This window comes from Diadema setosum, chromosome 20, assembly GCF_964275005.1.
Source record: "Diadema setosum chromosome 20, eeDiaSeto1, whole genome shotgun sequence".
NCBI classification, from domain to species: Eukaryota; Metazoa; Echinodermata; class Echinoidea; order Diadematoida; family Diadematidae; genus Diadema; species Diadema setosum.
This window is the reverse complement of record NC_092704.1, coordinates 29,437,707-29,456,958: the sequence shown is the minus strand read 5'-3', so window position 1 is coordinate 29,456,958 and position 19,252 is coordinate 29,437,707. Positions and strand designations below refer to the sequence as shown.

Here is a 19,252-nt window from a genome sequence, read left to right as displayed (position 1 = left end):
GACATTACAAGGAAAACAATACCGAGGGAATTGAATCTGCAGCAGTGAGGGTATAGCTCCGTTTGTGACGTAATCCCTTGAGGCAGACTTTAATCTTATAGACTAAATTTAGAAAAGGAAAACGTTGGCAGAGAGACGCCGTTCTTTGTCCAATCATTCGTCGCGACAAAGCATGTCTCCGGTGGTGGAAGAGGGGATATTTTGTTTTTCTTCGGCGTGCAGCGGGCCGTCGACGGCGTGGTCGACGAAGCTTCGATACCGTGCGGCCACATTCATTACCAGCTGGTGGCGACAGATGAGCGTCACTGTACTAGTAACCTCTGGTTTCCTCGTGCGGAGATGCTCGCGCGCAGAGACATATTATGATTTCAGTCGCAATGCCGCCGTTGTCTTGTTGTAAAGATGGCAGAAAAAATCCTATATTGGTTGATGAGACACTCATCGTACATTTGTTGCAAAGGTGTGTGTGTGTGTTTGTGTGTTTGTGTGTGTTTACATGCTTACTGTGACGCATCATTCGTTCGTTTAATAAATGCAGCAAGCAGACACAATTCGATTGAATTATGATCGAAGAATTGAGCCCATTGCAGGCTTTTGTGTAATGCTGTGTTTTCATTTTGTGAAATAAAGTAGATATTGGTGAGTTTGATCATGATGGATTTTCTGGCTTTCTGATTTAGAATGTTGTATTACTTTCGCATATATGGTATGAATTTGCGTAAAATATTTATCTCAATGTAAAGAAAAAAAATGTGATAGACCATCACACTTGAGAAAATTACTATATAGGTGCCTAGTTTTGCTGATATTCGTTTTATTGCGAATATGATGGTGATATCGAAGGAAAATAAAGAACATCAGTAAATAAAAAAAAGACCCCCCAAAAAAAAACGTGTACACAAAATAAAATCGCTAATGCTTCCATATAGGATCACATCTATACTAATAGGCCTTTACACGGCATGCTTCAACATCCAGAAACAGGTAGCTGTGCCACGTCAGAGTAAGAAGTGTACGTACTTTCTATTTCTCTTAAACTCTTGTCATTGTGATACTGCATATAGAAAGTCTAAGCGATCTGATGTTTTTCCATTTAAAATATAAAGACAAAAACAAAACCACTCGGTTCTGGTATGGATTTTGGAATCCAGCAAGTATCTCTTTTATATCTTTACCTCAGTTTCTGTGATAGGAAACGTGCATTTCATTTCAAGAATCTCTCCTGCAAGATTCATTGTTTTTTTCTTCCTCCTTCAGCTTTCCTTCATGGACATTCTTGCGATGAATTTCTTTGAGCCCTGGATGATTATGCACTGTCTTACGATAGCTATCACTCATTTTTACCAGCACAAACTGTCAGAAAGGGGTTATGTATACAGTAGAACCTTTCTTTCAGTTTTTCTTTAAGTCTACGCCGGAGAAAAGCCAAAGATTTGGATGCTTATCAAAATGATCGATTGAGCGGAATTCCGAAGCGCGTGGCTCCATCAGACGCTCTTTCATCATCTTTTTCCAGTAGTAGACACACGCTCAACATCATTGCTGCCTGTATGTCTTTGTACTATCTGTTTTAAAGACCCAGTTGTTATACAGCGTGAGGATAGCATGCACGGTGATGCAGTGGGAAGGCTGGTCCAACTCGGATGTATTCGAGAATTCCCGTCACGTGCTGTGTATAGATTTATAACAGATCTCAGTACATATACACACACATAGCCGAAGAATCTCGATTAGAGTCGAGGGTTACCGATGAACGTATATTACGCTTCGATGTACATATTCGCTGACGGGCAATTCTTTTTAAACAGGCTTGGGCAAGTCGTGGTTTTCGCAAGTACACCGATGTGCAGCGAAAGAACATTCATTCTATCCCAACGTCACCGGGTCGTTATGTGTTTCATCTTCACTATCTTCAGTCCGAATTTCAAGCCGTAAGGAAATGATGAAATTAGAACATTCATCAAGTCACTACAGCATTTGTAACGTTAATTGTGTTTAAATGCGATGCTTATTCACAATCCCAGCAGCCGATTTTCTGAACACTACACGTATTTATATATGGCGGCCGGCTTTCTTGAGACTGTTTGTATGGTGCAACTTTACAGAAATAGTGGGATATATCATCGTTGCAAGGAACAGGGTCGGCAGAATTCAATGATATAAAAATCAGAAAAAAAACCCTCCTGATCGGTAACATACACAATTGTAACTACGACTTAATCAAAATAATGTAACTTTGTATTAAATAGGTTTTACACAAAATTATTTGGCAGGGGCATTTGTACTTTTTCTATCAAAGTGTGGGTGAAATAAAAGTGATATGTTGAGACATACCACATGAGTGAGCACATATCAAAGACAGACATGCCACTGTGAAACAGTTTATTTCTGGTGAATATTGAAGTGTTGTTGTGGTGTTAACGACTATTCCCGTTATAGCGAATCCTCGAGACCGCCAGTCCTCTTTCGGTATTATCGACATTTATAACCGAACATAAATCAATAAACATATATCTGGGTATTTATTTTGGGACCTGAATTTTTGCTTTGTTGCAACGTGTTTGTTCTAACGAAAAAGCACTGTGCATCATCAATTATTTGACCCCCTTACGCCATATATGAATAATGGGTTTCTCCCTCTTTTACTTGTTGATATGATGTCAATTACTTCAATAACTGACAAATTTTCCAGGGTTTTTTTTAGGGTTCAACAGAATAGCCACTTTCTGAAAAGTGCCATTTTGCCTAAAATGTGTGCTCACTCATCTATGACTGAACGAACCATTTCTTCTTTTTTCACACACAAGTTATTCATTACGTTTAGAATTACTCTTGGCAAATTATTTTACTTAATTTTTTTTCCTTGAAAAGTTACAAAATTTTGATGGGGTTGGTACTTCTTGTTGCGCATGTGTAAATTGGCCTAGTATCTGAATATGTCAGTATGATGTATATTATTTTATGGGTAAACATGTGTAAAATATACATATGATTATTATCATAAATCGCGCTCGTGTGTGTTTTTGTGAGTGCATCTACACACAAGTATATCGTGTTACGATGTGGTATTCACTAGGAGCGTTTGGTGCCTTTAATGTGTGTACAAACGAGTATGTACGGACGTAATACTCTTTCTCTAACGGTGCTTACTGAGATATAATTTAACTTTTTTATGGAAGTTTATCAAAGGTTTCTGCTTTCAGCTCTTAGCTACATTCTACACCAAATTGACTGAACGTAACAATTTCAGAAAAAACTACAACAAAACCCATCTGCTCCATTCATGACACTACTTTCTAACCACTATCCCAAAGTTTTTCGATACTATCTTCAGACTCCAGAACAGGTGCACTACTATACACTAAAAGAAAGGAGATGAAAAGGAGAAGAGTTCTAGGGCGAGGAAGAGGAAAACGTGAGGAGGAGGAGAAAACGGAGACAGGCATGTAATCACTGGTAATAGCAGGCATGAATGCAATAGAAAGAAGTGTGAATTATGGACAGACTTTGATGGTGCCACTGACGTGTCAGACACGAGTAAAAAGCTCATGCAGTTTTCACCAAGAAAGTCATGCCCTGATGTGCAAATTTCGCTTTCCTGCGTTTCTCACCCGACCCGAATCAATTTGAGTGTCACGATTGGCGCGCAATAATTGGGTGAAGATTGAGCTAAGGCAAAGTTGAAGGAACATGTCATCCGCGCCGTGAAAGTGGTTTGCTTCCATGACAGTGTTTGCAGAAGCTAGGGGGGCGGCAATCACCCTTAGCAAACAACACTCGCAATCCCGTGTCTGCTCCGTCAATTTTTTTTCTCATATTTTTCGTGTGTGTGTGTATGTGTTTTTTTTTTTCTTCTTTCCAGTGGCGTCATGGCCTACGTGGATTTGATTCAACATACGCGTGCTCTATAATGTTAGAAGACACGCTTTCGATATAGTCGTACTCTCTCGATATTTGCAATTAGGCCCCTACATCGCCTCTAAACATCCTCATGTTTGATTTGCGCATGTAAGATTACATTAAGCCTACTCATATATATATATATATATATATATATATATATATATATATATATATATATATATATAAAAGTTATACAATCATTAAACAATTAAGTCTCTATAATGGCGGTAGCGCATTCGCGCGAATGCGCGGTGGCTCGAGGTTACCAGAAATAAATGTCGCTCCACCACATTTTACGAAATTAGGTCTATATGTTTTTTCTTTTCTTTTCTTTTCTTTTCTTTGTTCTCTGGTGGCCCAAAAGAGAAATGTAGTTGGCCGAAATAAATGGAATCATCAAAAAATTTTAATCTTTAAGTGCCCGATCAGGCCTCCAAAAAATGATAGCCTTTATTTGCAAATTTGATAGCCCGACATCATTCTTAAAGGCCCCAGGCCATCGGGCCACCGCTAATGTCTATAGTCCTGATTGTTAGACTTCTAATAACTTAAGTGAGAGAAAGAATTTGAATTGTAACGAAACAGAGTAGATTAAAATGCAAAAGATTAACACAATATGCACAATGCGGATTCCAATAAAGGACAAGTTTCGTTAATATGATGGGGGGGGGGGGGAGGTGAGACGCGAACTGCTATCGTTGATATAAAGACTGTGAAAATTCTCGCCTAGATGAATGGACTAGTGCGGCACTATGCCATTCAGGCGATAGCAAGACTTCTGATACGTGCTAATCTCTCGGGAAAGTGCAAACACTTTAACACAGCAGGCAAGAATAAAACATCTGGCAGCTAGAGTGCAAAACGAAAATTGAAAGAAAATGGTCTCAAGAAAAAGTCACAGTGGGAGAAGACAGAAAGCAACAAGGGCAAAACTAAAAAAAAAAAACTAAAAAAAACCTTAGAAACCGTAGGAGGCACGAACTATTATACGACAGAGAAACTACAGAGAAACCTACTACTATACGTTTACTACTAAACCTTACTACTTCAGAAAAACGTAGGTCTGAGCTGACCTTTGTGATAACCTTGTGTAATCATTATCATGCTTCTTTTATTAAAACTATATCGTTATTGTTTTATATAAAAATCATACCATCAACACACATGATAGTGACTGTATACATAAATAGGTATATATGTAAGATGTATTATTTATAATATGATGTTTATATTATAATATAAAATACAGTATAGAATCACCTCTGAATAGATCCAAATTCCATGCAAACATGGGGCTAACACTATTCTTCTTTTTCCTTTTGTTTTTCTTCCTAAGTTAATTTTATGTCAGTTGACATTGGTTTCTTTGATTTTGTGTACGTATTTCCGAGGGTCCCATACCTCACAAGCTTTGCTTTTTAGTGGGACCCTCCATTTCCATTCTAATCTTTGTATTATGTATATGTATATACCTTAGAAAGGAATTTCTGTTGTTACTCGTGACCACTTGTACGTTTACTTTGAAATTGTTACAAATATATTCTGTAAATGTATTGTATATGATTTTTCCTGTTTATTCAATGGAAATGGAAATAAAATTGAAATTGAAATTGAAATTGAAATTGAATTGATACATGATGCTACAAAATCCACCTTACAACAAGAGCACCACAATATTTGATGATTTGTAGATACGAAAAGGATTTATGTTTTTTTTTGTATAGAAAAACAACATCAACAATAAAAACAAAAATCCATGGGATGAGATAACAAGATGGTGAATGATATAGATACTGACAGCTTGCACATCCATCGAGTCAACAGAATGAAAAAGAAAGAGAAATGAAAAAGAAGACAGACAGAGAGAGAGGGAGAGAGAGATCTAGAGAGAGCGAGAAAGTGTTCGTTGGTAATCCGCGCGGATTTGCTCAAGCGGACGTAGCTGCAACCTCTAATGCTCCAAAGTCTCTTGCCTCCTTCTTAAACTCATAACCCGAAGCGCGCCAAATATCACCACAGATATCTGAAGTGACAAAAATGTTTTCTGAAGGATTTCCACCAGCTGCCTAGGGCTATCTATATCTGCCTGTTGGAAACGCTAGAGAAGCCTTCAATTTTGTGCACCATGTCTTATTCATTTATTGCATTCAGGAAAACAGCGTTCAGAATATAGTTAGTGGCCCATGAAAAGGGTAACGTGGTTATTTGAAACTCGTCAAAAATGTCTCTCAATATACAGTAAAAACTTTGGGTTGATGTACTGCACCCCCATAGGATGTATACGTCTGCTATAGTGTTGATACGTCTCGCCTAACACGGCATTTTGTCTCACAAACCATTGGGTAACATGAGGCTCAGATATGTATTGCTCAAGGTGGCTGGCCAACATTCAAACTTTTTTTTGTTGAATTGAATTAAATTGAATTGAATTGAATTGAATTGAATTGAATTGAATTGAATTGAATTGAATTGATAAGACTCTCGACTCCCGGTCGGAGTTCTATTCCCGCACAGTGCTTACGTCCTTGGACAAGGTGTTTTTACCCACCATGCCCCTCTCAACCCACGTGTATAAATGGGTACCTGACAATGCTAGAGTAATAATAATGACAGGGTCCTGTGGTAAAGCAATGGCAACACTGAAGAAGCTAGCCTTGGTAAAGAAGACCTTGTTATTATTATTATCATCATCATACACCAGCTCATGGCACATGATTATTTAAATTATACAGTTTGACTGTTGTTCTGTAGAAGGTATCTCATTCATTTCAATAGGTTCCACTATAATAGCTTCCAATGCAAGTAAAGTAAATTTGCGCTTGATGTGAAAAACCAGATTCCTATTCCACCCCCCCCCCCCCAAAAAAAAAGAAAACCAACCCTCTGAACGTTAACGTCAGATGACGACATGCAATATCTGAACGTCACACTAAGTTCAGATCTACTCTGGATACAACACACCTTTCAAACACAGGAATCCGCACCAAAAACAAAAAGAAGCATAATGCAAACAACAAAATAAAAAGCACCCAACTTGGGCCCTCATTGAGTCAGTACAAGCTCATGAAGTCTTGATATGATCAATAGGCACTCCATGGCGGAGATGGGGCTAGACATGTTAAGAGTTGGAATGTCCTCATTTCATACCTGTAGTGATAAAAAAAGAGACTTTGTAACAAAAGAGACGTCGTTGAATATTCTTAATATTGTTCTAAACTCTTAATGTGATTTGCACTAACGTCAGCACAAAAGCAGCTAACTACTAAATATATGTTATTGTTAACGGGAAATTTATCCAAATACCCCTACGATGTACATTAAACTTATTATACATACCTGTATATGTATATATATATATATATATATATATATATATATATATATATGTATTTATATATATATATATATATATATATATATATATATAAATTTATACATAATATTATACATGATTATTTATATATTTATAATATATTTAATAGCCATGTCAGCAGAACACATCACTAAGTTCGAGCGAAATCGGACAATCGGTTCAAAATTTATTACTTTGTAAAGTTTCAGTGCCGCAAATAGCTGGGAGAGAAGACTGATTAAAACAGTCCGTGACGTCACTGCAGTATGAAAATATAAAAAGATCTAAAGATTCTGAAAGAGGTTACCAAACTATGGTGAATCCTCTTTAGATTTTAGTCTATTCATGTGACTTTGTGCATAATCAGCACGAACTACCCATATCAGTAAACATTTATACCCAGGCACCAAAATGGGTGCTATCCTTGCGTGGCGAGCTGGATCAAGGGATTATGAGAATCGAGGTTTCGGGTGTTTTCCAACACCCTCCCCCCCCCCCCCAAAAAAAAAAAAAAACACACAAAAAAAAACACAAAAAACAATATATAGCGATGTGGTTTGCGGATAGTTACCTTGCTTGGGTTAATTGTTTTGGTGTTGTAGTTATTTTTATATGTGTGTGTGTTTTTGGTTATTTTTATATGGCATTTGCCAAAAAAAAAGATTTCTGGAAAAAAAAAGATTGAGTGTGTGTGAACGGGACTATAACTCCCGTACAGTCCCGTGCGAGTCCCGTTCACATACACAATCGAAAGGTAGTACGTGTAACTATTCCTTTCCTCACCCACACTCGGGCAAGGAAGTAACCTGTAACAAAATTGAATTCTCCGCCTTGTCTTTTCTTCTTATGGCTGGTAGAAACAAGAGGAGGAAGGATATGTGACACGCGATTGCTTCTTCACGCAGTAACTTTCCCATTCTTATGTCCCCTTTCAGCGCAATGCCCATGCTCCCCCTACCCCCCCCCCCATGCTCTATGAGAAATTTCGACGCCAAATGCTACTCGTGATTGACTCCACGCATGAGCGCACTTTTCAAGATGAACGCATCAGCGGCTAGGCTGCCGACTTGTATGAGGTTATCCAGTGAGGTACTAGAAACTCGTCTCGTATCTCCTAGGATTACCCACTCGACACTGCACTGTCTTGCTGTTCATCTACCGTAGATGGCAACTTGTTAGATCACCGCGTTTGCATATATCTGCCATTATGCCGCAGAGAGATTTTCGAAATTCTACAGGTGTACTCACTGCAGATGGAATGTTTGCTGTTGCTGTCTTTGCATTGCCTCTCGTCAGTCTTTTTTTTTTAAATCGCAAATTCCCTCATTAACATTAAGTCATTTCTTCTTTTAAATTTGTTAATGTGAAAGAAAATTTTGTAAGTAGTCTTGAACACTATGGGTTTAGCGGCAACTTAACGCCCTTATCATTCTCAACAGACGATAATAAATTACTTGAATTTGTAGTCACAAGTACCACTTGCTGAACCTAGGGAAAAAAACACACACAATCTTGTCTTCCTTTTTTTCTCTATTTGTATACGAAAAGAAATGAAGATGGAAACTTACAAAATCCATATCAAAATTGTATGATATCTTAAAGCTCCAGTCGGCCCATATAATCGTGTTATATCCACATGAATATTCTCAGTAAGAAATCGCGGACTAAAAGAAACTTATTTCTATCTCATTGTTTGTTTTTATTTCAAAATACATGCCTATGGAATATATGTAGAATTGCTGTGAGTTCTGTAAAGTGAAAAACAAAGAAAAAAATATATGACGCCGACGGAAGTCATCGAGTATATAATTCCGTTCACAACTGTCATCTATTTTTTAATGATACACTGTAAAAACATCGGTGTTAGATTTAACACCATGGGTGTTAAATCTAACACCGATCAAGTGTCAATAGAGGACCACACCGACAGATGTTGAAAGTATTTTGTGATGGTGTTGAAAAGTGTTCACCTGGCACTTCGTGGTATAATTTGACACTGTAGCTGGTGATATTCTGACACTGCGTTGGTGTTAATTCAACATTGACACCACATGGTGTTGAATTGATATTGCTGGTGTTAATTTCAATGGTCTAACACCCGCCCAGCTTCAATAAGGGACCACACCAACTGGTGTTACTGTGGTGTAAATGTTTTCACACCTTTTTTTCCAAAATCAAGTACTTACATATCTGAAAGTTCTTGATCGTTTTGTTAAAGTTCAAAATCAACAAGAAAAACAGTAACCAAGTAACTAGTCAAAAAACATTTTCACACATTGAAGTGACACCAGGTGGTGTTAATTTAACACCAAAAATGAGCACCGAAAATTTAACACCAGCTCGGTGTTTCATATTTAACACCGGACTTTTTGCAGTGTATATGCATGGATAATACGTCCAATGCTTACCTGTTTTGAAACCATCAAGTCCACTGTATCGAAAGTTGTATCGGGCATAATTTTTGTCAGCGTAGGTATAAACTACGTAGCTATTTATTAGTGGTATTGTTTTGGTAACTGTACATGTCAATCTACGGTACATCGGTTAAATCGAGTAATGTACAAACTTATTGTATACAAAGCCTCATTCTGGCAAAGGTTTGCGCAGTCTATCTGTTGGATCGGTGGGAACTTTTGAGATGAAACGTTGTGATATATGTTTATAAGTTGGTGTTATTTCAGTGCCCAAAAGAAGATTGTAACCTTTAAAGGGAGGACTTGAATTTTTCTCTTTTCCTGTAATTGGAGACATGGACTGCCCTATATATACAGCAGACTGCTCACGTGCATGCGTCCATCATTCACGTACCTCGTACACGAGACTCTCAGCGAGGCAAACCGTCAAGCGATATGTTTATTTATGTCACGCCAGCCAGAACGAATCTTCATAAACACTGAACCTCGTGTTTCTCTTCATACATCGACTAGACTATAAATGTACAGTATAGGTGGGGATGGATGGTGATTGTCAAGCTTGTTTGTTGTATTGTTATTTTAATGCTGGTTCAAAACTTGTAGCCACACTGCTTTAAACATTTGATATGCTTCATTGACAGTATGCTAAGTGTTTTGTATCTTCTTTCATAATGCTTCTGGTGACATCTATAGCAAAGTATAAACAATCAATAATTAAAGTGCCACCGAAGATAAAAGTGACCGTTAAAGCAGGAAGGATGGTGCTAAACAGCTTAAGACAGATTATAAGAATGAAAGAAATAAAAAGAATACGAAGCCACATAAATATACTCCAACCTGGAATGAAAATCAGTAATCGGTGTAAAAGGGCCTACGCATCAAGCACAATAGATATTAACCTACTTTTACTATTCTTTAAATGTGAAAGCTATTCTTTGGAACGCGGCGTCTATCTTGAACTTGTTGCCGTTGTTAGCACAGGTGTTTTTGTCTGTACTTTTCCAGATCGAAACTACAGGTGTAAAGTGAATTACTTTACGTGTGCATGCATGTACAAACTGCGGCGTGGGAGTTCTGTATAATGCAAATTCCTGTTCTGTGACGTCACAAGCATATGGAACTTGAATACTGCCCCTAGGAGAAAACCTGACCTGATGGCTTAGTCCTTAGAATATAGCTTTATGGACAATTTGTTGTTTTACTCCACCATAGATTACTCGTTTGCAGTTCTCGAACAATAGATACAAAGTTGCGGTATAAAAACAAACAAACGAACATGCAAGGGATAGGCTCGTTAATACCCTTTAGACCTTCATAACACTGAAAACTGGAAGTCAGGTAAGGCAAATCAATAATATATTAAAGTATCAATGACTCTTTGCAACTGATTGACAAATTGAACTACATCGACAGTGTTGTAGTAGCAGTCATGATAAAAAATCATGGGCGTACATACTTGAGCAGGATTCGAACCTACGACCTCCTGATCTCCGGAAGGCGTCATCTCCACTAGACCATCGAGCTTCCGCCCGACAGCAAGTGTTGGTTCTAATCCTTAAAGCATGCAGCGGGTACTGCGTAACTTTTTTAAATTCATGAATTTCTTCCGTCGAGATGTTTTCATTGCAACTGATTGACAAACTGCCCTCCATCGACTTAAATAAGCGATGAATTGATCAGTGTTTTAGTAGTAGCCATGATGAAATATGTACGGCCATGATTTTTGTGTGTCATATGGTTTACCATCAAGTGAAACTTCATTTCATATAATGAATAAACATGCAAAATATAGCCGAAATAAATTCTAGCTTTCAAATTGAATCTTCAGATTGCTCAGAAAGACGGCGGCATCGAATCTCGATCATCAAAGGCACAAATGCACATATAAGATTCTTTTGTCCATTCATAGAAAAACTGACAGCTGCGTGAATAATCCACCTAACATCACTGGCTGTTTAGAATATGCTATTAAATGATGTGGACGGGTAGCACATGACGGGTGCATGCAGACATTGTCAAGCCAGTTGGAACTTAATAGTATTACAGTATGTGACTGCAATAGACCCATACCAGCCGTAAGAAAGAGAACAGAATATACCTATTATTACTTCAAAGTATCATTTCAATTTTAAGATCACGCAAGCAATCTTTAACAAATTGCCCATCACTATCTCAAATACAATACAACAAAACTGTACAAGTTCTGAATCTCATAACTAAATGTTAATGATACTTACAGGTTTTTTCATCTCTCTAGATAGTACGGGCTATGTTCACAGTGTTGAAATGATAATGATGATCCAGTGTCACACACACAAGGTTATCACATCAGGAGTTTTTGTGCCTGATTTGGGAGCCTCGCTATTAAACCACATGGGGGGGGGGGCGCTCTGTGGCTTAGTGGATAAGACTCCCGACTCCACATCGGAGGACCCGAGTTCGATTCCCGTCCACTGTTTCTATACGTCTTTGGACAAGACGATTTTACTCATTATGTCCCTCTCGACCCAGGTGTATAAATGAGTAACTCGCAACGCTATAGGGTGATAATAATGACAGGGCCCTCAGGTAGAGCAGAAGCAACACCTGAAGGCATAATTTACCATTAATTTGCAGATGAAACAAAAACCCAGCATTAGTGTTGTAAAATAGTTCTAAAATGTGAGTTAGGGATAGAAACAACCACTGTAAAAATTTGAATCCGTATAATCGATGTTAAGTGTTGTTAAATACACAAAATGTGAACAGTAGTTATGATAAAAATGTTTCCAGACTAAACCGTCTACAGTTACGGTTTATTTAGACAAACACTGACATCTCCTTATATTTTAGGCTTTATTGCGAAAATTTTATATGGTAGGATGTTTTGTGATACAACAGACCTACACCTATGCATCAAATGTGAAATCTTGAACATTTTTCAAATCACGGCTCCCAAAGGTAAACAGACCTTTAAGAGGCTACCCTGGGTAAAGAAGACCTTATTATTATTAGTGTTATTACTCTCATTATTATTATTTCTGTCATTATTATTATTACTATTATTATTATTATTATCATTATCATTATTATTATCATCGTCATCATCATCATTATTTACATTGCAATCGAGAATTGGAAGAGCATGAGAAACCATGCCTCCAATGCATCCATACATCTGAGAGACAATGAATATTCATAAGCTGACGTCAGAGGCGAACATGTTGCATGAATGGCGATCAGCACTTACACATAATTACAAGTTTTATTTTGTATCGTGTACGAACAAGTGATTTAAACCAAATCGAAGCAAGTCGGATCAAATCACAATCATGCCACTTGCAAGATGGCCACATACTTTAGGTGTTTCTCTGAGCTTACGCAAATGTTGTTTGAAGTAGCGTAAATAATGTATTTTATATATGCATGACATATCACTGCGGGTTATTGCCCGAGGAGGATAATTATACCATGACTGAGTCTGTGCATCCACGCGCTCGGTACATAATACCATGATAATTCCAACCTCCGTCCTTGTGACAAAGTGCAATACCACACAATGTGCAATCAGTTGAGCAATCGCAGTAGAACTAAATATGTTTTTGTAATACTTTTATTTCAGGTGAGATACAAACGTTTTTGGTTAGGTTTGCTCAACTTGTTACCTGAATAATTGAGCAAACTTATTATAGCTCTAATAGATGTTCGTAGTTCCATCAAAGTAGGAAATAAATCAATATCATTTTCAGGTGGCATACTATTGACTTGGTGTGTGTGTGTGTGTGTGGTGTGTATGCGCGCGCGTAGGTCATCGGAAGACCTATTGTCAGGCCTTACATCATCACCATGCCATTAAAGTTGTATATGTGATGGTTGGTATTAAGATCAGCAGCTTGATCAAAGCACGTTAATTTGGAGAATTAAATAACATCGCAATTTAAGGTCGGATTTGGATGATGTATACGTCTACATCCTGTTCTTTTACCTTACTCAGTTACGTAATAAATTCATCCGAAATGCATTTACTATAAATTAAACTGTATACGTGCCCTATAGCTGCGCGGCCCATAAAACATACCAGCAATCTCTGAAACTCTCTGCAAGTCAAAATCTCGCAATCACCTCCAGATTGACTTCAGCCTATGTCGTCCATAAGCATTATTTTAATAGAGTGTTGCTCGTTGCCTCTTGGGTCACTAATTAATTGAAGTGGAAGCCTTCTTCTTTAGAATGGATTAACTAATATGGGTCTCTCTCAATATAAGATCATCTCACGTGGGGATATTCTGTTGATCTTATCTTTATTTCTATTTTTTTTTTGTTTTGTTCGGATACCTTTCATGCAGGATAAATAATCAGTAACTTAATCGAATCTGTGTTCATTTTCTTCTTTTTTTTGTGTTCATTTTCAATACAGCCGATTTCTTTATCAAACGTATTCTGACAAAGACGTACTCTCTGGGTAATTTTCTGATTGCACCGATGTAAGCACATGATTCAACAATATAACATCTCATCGCTTATGCAAACTGTGAAAATGTGAAAACTGTGGAAACAAAAAACTGCGTAGCCTCTAAAGACCACCACCAAAAAAAGAAAAAGAAAAGAAAAAAAATTATCAATTGACATTGTACACAGAGTCATGCAGGACTGAAGGAATTGATTATTATTTCAATCATTACATTATTATGAATTTTTCTAAACACTCTAGCATCTCACCTATTGACGTGGGCTATCGATATTGAACATCATTATTCTGCATTACGCTAAATTACCCAAGCATTTTATAGCTGTGCAATTTTAGCGTATTTTCGTCCGTAAAGCTGTTTTTTTTTTTTATCCAAAGATAATCATGTGCCTTGCCTCCTGATCGTCTCTGACATTTTCCTGTAACTATTTTCAGCCGACCTTGAATCGAATGATATGCTACAGCTAGCAAATGAGTAGGCGTTTCATGTCACTATCTGCTCATGACCCCACCCTCCTTTGCTCATGATACCGATAATGTTAAGAACATATGAGCGTTACTATAGTGAACGCAACAAAATTATACTATTGTGGCTCATCTAATATTACCTAGTCTAATTTATGACAGCATTCGAATATACAACGACGACGACAATGACGACGAAGTAGACTGAAGGACAAGAAGTAGAAGAACAACATGAAGAAGCTTGACAGAAGAGCGGGGGTGAGGGAGAGAAAAGGAGATTAAATTTTCTTTTTCGCGGGTAACTAAAACGATCTTGAAGGAGATATTCTCTTGTCAGTAATTTGAGTCTTTAGTTAAGTACGATTAAGAATAAATCTAAAGGAATTACAAATCAAAATTACTGCACAGTTGCGCAAGAAATTGAAACTTTCCTCTTTTTTCTGAATCAAAGTAGAATTACATTGCGTTTGTAATCAAAGGCGATGACGGGAAATTCAGGGCATTTTTTTTTTCTCAGTCAGGAATGGTACCGACAAGGTTTGTATCTGCGAACAAGGGGATGAGAGAATGTAAACACATTTGCGGCTTTTCACGATCACGCCACGTGTGTATCCAGTTCGTCAGAACAAATGTTGACCCAACCACTCAAAATAACCCCTTGACTAAACTGGAGATGGAAACAGATTTGCGGAGGTGACACACGCGCCCCCTGGGCCAGTCCAGGGGACCATCTATCCCGACGGGTGGCGGCGTGCGTTGACAAGTAACGTTGCTGTAAGGTTTACTAATAATTCATCTTACTGACATGTAAAAGCCAGGAATGTAAAGTTACTCAGTAGTACTTCATAACACTGAGCCAAAAGAACTACATGGATATAATAACTACTAATTCAAAATCATATGGCAACATGCAAACATTAAAAATGTCATTACAACATTGTCCATACACTGTTAAAAAAGGTAAGCCGACAGTTTGTTCAGTCCAGCCAGACAATGATTTCTCGAGTCGTTCGAACTCGTGAAATCTTCACCATTCTGTTTATATCTGAGACTGTCGTTCTGTTAGTCGAATGATCGGACATGTAAAAGAGCACATGAATCTTAAAAGGATAGGAATGCGTTGCAAACCGAGAAGATACACTCGTCAATACAACTTAGCTTTGTATTAATCATACGGATTAAAAAATAAATCACTGTCAAACGTCTTCTTCTTCTTTTTTTTTGGGGGGGGGGGGGGCATTCAATGAAAATGTTATGCAGATCCCTTTAGTTTAGTCATTGTGTAATACGTTATTCGCTTTATGTGTATTTTTGAAAGTTTCCGGATTCTTCGTTATAAAGTGAGATAAACGACTGCTTTTAATACAATTTCACATCCTGCTGCTTAAATTAATAAAATACACTTTGATAAACCAACTGGTAGAGTTTTCACCAAAATCGGACTTGAAATATGAAAGTTCATGGAACCTTACATTAATTGATTGTTTACTCACAAACAGCAGGTGTGTTTGTATTACCTCACAAGCTTCATAAAAACCTGTACTTTATACATTAGGCCGAATGCCGTCTTAAAAACAAGAAATTAATTCATAAGAATAATTTGGCTTGATATGGAATTCTAGCAACGAGGACTTTTACTGGGAAAGGAGTAAAACCCCGCAGTAACGCTACGCGTTCGGGCTGGTCGCAGTTACTGGAGTATCCGAATACAGTACGTTATGAGCCGAACACAAGGTTTGCATAGCATTCTGCGTGTGTGTGTGTGTGTGCGTGTGTGTGTGTCGTGTGTGTATGTGTGTGTATAAATCAATAGACAGTTGGGAGTGATGAATTTGAATGCCCATCTGCATCGTCTGCGTGAGTGGATGGTTTTGTCAGTTTTTGATGAAGCTTCTGCAATTCTGTTTGTCTGTTTCTTCTGTCTATTCAAGTCGACCTCAAGACACGTTTAACTGCGCTTTCCACTGTACTATGTATTTTACCGCACAGGTTGTGAACGGCAAAAAATGCTGGCATGCTGTTTAAAAACCAATCTCAGGGGGCATTTCATGAAGCGCTTTGTCATTCATATCTTTTTTTCTGACAAACTGTTATAAGCTACTGAAATCCTTGCATCTGATTGGCTGAGAGCAAATTCGGACAAAAATCGTTTCATGAAATGCTCCTCAGCTCTCATTATTTTTCCGTGTTATCAAATCGTAATCAAGACGCAATGCATGCGTCAACGTCGCTATCGTTCATACAAAAATGAAATCTGCTCAAAAGATAATCCGGTGTTTTGTTTTTCACAGTCAGTAGTACTCACCTCAATGAATGAGTATCATGTCTTTAAACGCCAATGATGACGTATTAGAAATGATTAACTAGTGTTATTCAACTTACCAGAACAGGTAACCAGGTACAATAGAAGAGGATAGCTACAACGAGTACTAGAACAGTAAATTCCCGTATGGATTTCCTTTCGGAAGGAACTTCACTTCTATCTGCTTTTAATCTCCTCCTGAACCGCGCCAGTTTCACCATAAGACAACATTTAAGACCAACACGAGTACCATGGTGACCCATCCTTGAGTTATGAGTACGATGGGGAATACGCTGTGATACCACATTTCAGGCTGGGTAGCGATCCACGACCGGCAGAATCGGCTGCCTTCTTCGACACGGCCGGCGGGGCGAGTCCCATGATCGGGAGGCAGGCGACGACGAAAGTCGATCCGAATATCACCACGACCATGACTCGGGCCCGTCCGTGGGTCGTCCAGGCCTTGTATCGGATCGGAAACGTCACTGCGAGCCACCGTTCTAGGGCCATGGCAGTCACGAGAAGCATGGCTGAATTTTGGAGCCAGTAGACGGAAAACTGGTAGAAAATGCAGGCGGCTTTGCCGCCTTGCCAGACGGACTCAGGTCCAGGAGCGATGAAGCTAGGAAGCGACACGGGTAACGGCAGTAACACTGAGAATATGTCGTTAAGAGAAAGAGTTCCTATAAGAATATCGGTGACCGTTCTCTCAGAGCGCGATTTGAATCGGAATACCACAAAAACGGGGAGAATGTTTCCAAGCAGCGTCAGTGCCTCGGCAGTGAGGCTAAGAGCCCGCTGAGATCTCTTTCGGGTCGGATCGGGCTCCGTTCTTGTTCCAGACCCTGTCCTTCCCTGTACGCCATCGTAGCCAACGAAGATGTCGTTGACGCTGCGAGATACCTGCGCAGTCTCCTGTTAAAAGTCTACCCTCACTTCTATTTCCCTGCGCATCTTACAAGCTGCGAAATAAAGCCTGCAAACTCAAAAACACACCGAAGAACGTTGTTCTGATGCTTTCATGGCGTGCGTGATGACTGCGATCTACTCATCTTAGCAGCAACTCGAATCCCTAAGTTTCGTCAGTCAAGTTCGCCTGTATTTGACGAACTGTAGAAAGAGCCGCGCATTCGCGATTTACCAAAAACGATTTCGTATGCTAGGCTTTGATAAGACGAGCGAACGAACGAGCCGCAACGCACCGATCTGTTGCGGCGTGTGTGAGCGCAATTGGGTTTTAATGCATTGCAGGCGACATGCACGTATCGCAAATCCCGACACAATTTGCCGCTCATTCTAGTAAAGTGACATGGATGCACATGTCCTTGGATGACAGTTAATCAATCGAATCACAACATGATTGCCACCGCGCGTAATCTCTAAATTGTGTTATGTCGGCGTAAAGTGCAACGAAGAGAAAAGGACTCAGTAACACCTTAGTAATCAGCTGTGTCAAGATGGATTTATTGATTGCAAGCGTAGTTGATGTATATGGTATAGGTTGAGAGCAATGTTGTCTAAGATCTTATCAATGAAAGAATTTCATGCGAGGAAAAAAAGATGCACCTTTCTACTTGACTGCACATGATGTTAGATATATAAGCAATCCTTTAGGGACTGTCAGAACTTATTTAGTTTTACCATGTATAGACCCTTGCTTTTAACAGGGTTTACAGGGTTCTCACCTGAGTGTTTTTGTTTGTTTGTTGTTGTTGTGTTTCCTTTTCGTACCTGTACGTAACACAATAGGGCCACTATGACACCCATGCTGCTGCGAGGTCTACGAGGGCATCGATTTGATTATCGTTCTGCAAAGGGTACAAATATTGCGGCTGTTGAGCTATCACAACTATGCCCCCTGGTGCAATATTTCTATATTCACAGCGTATTATGCCAAACGGAGAGTGGAAGAACTCACAATATGACTGCAAATATCTGCTAAGAATTTGCAGGTCTGTGTCATTGCATATTCAGCATTATTGCATTGGAATCAAGCAGTATTCAGCCCCAACTCTATAGCCATAAGCCTACAACTGGCTCTTCCTAAACAAGCAGTCTGCCTCTCGAGCTTCCCGTGTATTATTGGCAAACATCATTTCTTAATTCAATCTATAAACTTACGAGTGAAGAAGATGGCGGGGGGGGGGGCAATGATAAAAAAAAAAATCGTTGTATTTTTTTTTTCAACCGACTGTTTGCGCAGTAAAATTTCAGTAGGTGATTGCGAGCTCTCACAAACAATTTAAAGTTTACTAGATTTCTGGCCGTAGCTTTGTTCACACGAAGAATTTCCCGACATGCCATCCACTGAATCCCATGGAAATTATATCAGGCATGTTGATTATAAAGAGTAAAACATCAGAACATGA

The 19,252-nt window shown here is 38.7% G+C and overlaps 1 pseudogene; it reads right to left on the bottom strand.

Annotated features, from left to right (window-relative positions):
* The window catches only part of LOC140243590 (nociceptin receptor-like), a 58,935-nt pseudogene extending 41,186 nt beyond the window's left edge, over positions 1 to 17,749 (bottom strand).
* Positions 17,750 to 19,252: the final 1,503 nt, after the last annotated feature.